The sequence below is a fragment of the Lolium perenne genome, chromosome 5 (assembly GCF_019359855.2).
Source record: "Lolium perenne isolate Kyuss_39 chromosome 5, Kyuss_2.0, whole genome shotgun sequence".
Lineage (NCBI taxonomy): Eukaryota > Viridiplantae > Streptophyta > Magnoliopsida > Poales > Poaceae > Lolium > Lolium perenne.
Window position 1 is genome coordinate 32,717,011 of NC_067248.2, and position 4,035 is coordinate 32,721,045.

At 44.9% G+C, this 4,035-nt stretch overlaps 1 long non-coding RNA gene across 1 annotated transcript; it reads left to right on the forward strand.

Annotated features, from left to right (window-relative positions):
* The first annotated feature begins 317 nt into the window (after positions 1-317).
* LOC127298608 (uncharacterized) lies at positions 318-2,314 on the forward strand. The gene is made up of 3 exons (XR_007849947.2): positions 318-837; positions 913-1,747; positions 2,043-2,314. It is a non-coding gene; the product is annotated as an uncharacterized lncRNA (long non-coding RNA).
* The last annotated feature ends 1,721 nt before the right edge of the window (positions 2,315-4,035 follow it).

The following is a 4,035-nucleotide window of genomic DNA, read 5'->3' on the forward strand; positions in this document are numbered from 1 at the left end:
TGTAAGAGTTAGGACATTTTATTAGTCGAGTCCTAATATGTTCAAGTTGAACTTGCCTCGAGACCCCCTTTACTTTTTTACACTTGAGGAAACAGTGTCCCCCATTTACTATATATCAAAGCTGACCCCCTTTGCTGAATTCTCAGCGATTTGGGGTTTCAGCCAATTAAAACTTGACACGATAGCATTTTACTGTAGATTGTTTGGTACTCTAAATTCTCCCATCCAATTCTTTCACTCTCGGTTGGCCGGTGGTCTCACCGCTTTGACTGGTTGGAGATGTCGAGGGGATAAGATCACGGCGTCTCCGCGTGGCGCGACTTTTCTGGAAGCGTTATCGTGCCTCTTTCTTTTCCTGCTTTTCTCCATCTCCACACCTCCCTCCCAAATTTCGCCGCCTTCGGCCATGGCTCAGATGCCGCCGGTTGAGCCCCTCCGTTCCTCCCTCTCCTCGCCGCCGCTGAGCCGCGCTCACGGGCGAAGCCCGATCGACGTCGATAGGCCCTTCTCTCTCTCCCCGTTCGGGGGATGGACGATGCTGGACGACTCCGTCGAGCGGCAGCGTTTTGTATCGCTGCGGCCCCATCCTCTCCCGCGATTCTCTCCCCTCTCTCCAATTTACAGACGGTTGTGGGCGTCTGCATCTGTGCTCACGATGGTGCTGCTGGCTGCCGAGCCAGCGCCGGCGGCACAGGGGTGCAGAGTTGGCGGGCGCGGCCGCCCACGGGCGATTAGGGGAGTCTAGGCCACGGGGAGCATGACACGGGGATGATTCTACACCGTGGAGGACCAAGACGACGACCACGGCCGCGCAACACTGGCTGATGTGCTGTGCAGGTACGTCCGCCTCAGCCCCTCTCTAGATTCCATCCTCTCTGGCTCTCCCCCATACTCTGTATTTCTATCTATCAGCGGGCGGACGCGACGACCCAGAGGGGGCCTCACGATGCAGCTTCACCTCGGCGCGTCATTGATTTCATGGCGACCGACAACTGGTGGCGTCCCTGATGTGCTGTTGTTGTTGCACGGCTTGGCCGCAGGCAGGTGGACTTCAGGCGGCATGTTGTTGTACATTGACTCGCCGGGGCAGCCGACGCAGGTGCAACCAGGGCCGCTGCACTCGTGGGCGGCGCGGTGGCGCTCGGACGGGCCTTCACGCGCAGCGGCGTGAGACCACCCATGCCGGAACTTGAAACATGGGATTCGAGCCTACACGAGCGCTGCTGAGTTGTTGATGGCCTTAATTTTGGGTGACGCGATTGACTAAACGAAGGAACTGCTGGAGATAATCAAGCGGCTGCAGAAGATGGAGGAGGGGCAGCACAATACCTGACACAACTGACAGCGGTGGCGCGTTGTTGAGCACCAGATTAAGGCTGCCTACATATTTCACTCCAGAGCACCATATTAAGGTTGATTTGATTGCAGCATTTACATTTACATGAAGGGTTGTTTCCATGAATAAATTGCATGGAGGTTAGTTGATAATCTTCTGTCTGGTTAGTGCTTCAATAAGGAGAATTTTGCAAATTGTGCATCGTGTTTTAGTTAGTGAACAGTTACCGAATACGGTGACTGTTCTTGACCTATAGTTTTTCAGAGCGCAAGGTATCATCTAATTTGTACGACACACTTTGCTCATTAGAGTTAACACTACTCTTGGTGCCACAACAGTTTGCTGTTCTATCAGTCCACACCTATGCCTTAAGGAGGAACTCAGGACCAGCTGCTGCATCAGCCAAAAAAGGTATATTTCCGCACTGATAGTTTGCATTTCTCCTTCACGGAAATTCATATACGGGTTCAGACAGTGGTGTATTCGCTCAGCTTACGTGTTTGTGGAGCTCAAGTTATCTTTAGGGTGTCATTTTCTTGCATTCTTACTGCCTCTACATGTTTGCAGCTAAACCTTCAAGTTATTCCTCGAATTCTTAGGTTACAGCTTAAATTTCTCAAAACACTAATGGATTCAGAAATCACTTTAGAATTCTAAAAAAAATCAGTACACTCAACTTTGCCTGATGGTTTACCACTGAATGCAGGTTAACTATCTCATCGGTGACCTTTCTCCCTTTTGCCTGATGGTTTACCACTGAATCCAGTCAACTTTCTCACTCTTCATGCAAGTTATAGCGCACATCACGACTGAGCTCAGTTGCAATAGCGAGGCGAGCCAATTGATTGAACAATAGGCAATGTGCCAGATAGTATTTATATAGAATAGAGAAATTTGGTTTCATGCATATTGCCGCACATAATATGTCCCCTTTTACACTGAAGTTTCCAGTTCAGTGAGTTTGCAGTTTCGGACTTCCGTTCTGTTCCGCTAACAAACAGATAAATCTTGATACTGGTTATGCCCAACCAAGTATCATGACTTAACCTGTTCACTAAAGGTCGACATACTTGAGCTTATAATGTGGACTGGGATTGAGCAAATTAATATCTTCACCACTGGGTACTTGCACGGTTCTACCACCATAGAAGATGCCCGCTTCTTATAGGTAGAGAATCCTAAATGTGTGCTAGCTGTAACCAGTATGGATCCAGAACTCACCTCTCCTTCTTCAGTAAGCCCTTTGTCTCATTTTTGTTTGTGGCATCAGAAATTTAAAGTACCGTCATTGCAATAGGACACTGTCTATTGCATCTGACCAAATAGTGTGAGCTGCATGTTTCTTTCCTTCCTTCTCAGCTATTAAGTTGTCTTAAAACGTAGCATGTTTTTTCGTCTAACAATGCCTAGGGTATAAGACTCTGACAATACCGACCATTTAGGCCACAACACTCGTGAGCAGAAAAAATTAGGAAAAGGATTTCCTGTGAAGATCTTATTCTTCCTGATAGGTTTTTATTGTGCCACAGTACTTCTTCCGTCGTTGGACAAATAGGTCACTGGGAGATACTCTCGGCTTTTCATTCTACTCCAAAAGATGGTGTATAAAAGTGACAGTGCTTACATATTAATGATGTACAGTGTGCAATAAATATAACATGTACCTCAAGGTTGTAAGTTTAATGTTCTCTAAGAGTGCTACTATGTAAAGAATAATTGCAAATATCTTATATGTACATATATTTTTACCTTGGAAACACCTACAATGTTGTAGGTGACTCGTGTAGTTTCTATTGAAAAGGTAACATTCAGGTGTTGTAAATGTCTTCCATAATCTGATGCCAAGTAGGCAGAGGATGAGTATTTTCATAACTTACGTTTTCTGAACTTATTTGGATTCATCTTTTACGGACTGTCTTCGTAAACCGATCTTAGATTTATTTTAATTTTAGAGGATGTCAAGTAGACGTACCACGAGGCTTTTGAGAATAGCAGTAGTTTAAAACTTCTTTAGATTTATCTTTTACGACATCCTCTAAGTTTACATGACACTATTTTCCTATATTGTAATATGACTCTGTTTTTCTTAGTGTAGAAGACTCTGTTTGCTAAAACTACGAGCTGCCTTCATCAAAATCAAGCACCGTGATAGAGACATTCCGATCTGAACTCTACTTCTATTCATCAGGAAATAGCATGAATTAAGTAAAACAATATCAATCCATGTAGGTTGTGTACATAGAAGTTAACCCAGTAACCAGCTGTGTACTACCCTGTTTCATTCTGTGTCAAAAATAAATGCAGGCAAAGGCTAAGTAACTTAGTACTGGTTATTCCTCACACTCTCTTCCAGTACAGCGTTAGTTAGTATCATAGAGAGGCTAGCTGAATCGCTTCCACAATCTCCTCAATTGCAAGGTATGCACCCAAGCACACATGACAGTTTCTAAATTCAGCAGAACAAAAAAAATTACTACAGCATCATCTGCCTAATCATCCATGATTCGACCTACACATGCATGGAAAGCTTGAACCCCTTGAACAACATATAACTGAGACAACCATCGGATATATATCATTGAACAGAGGCAATACTTGACCTTAAGAACTATAGACTGAACTTACAAGTACATATTTTTACACTCTGGCGGCCATCATGTCACACACATGATACTATCAACCGTCCTACATTATGTACC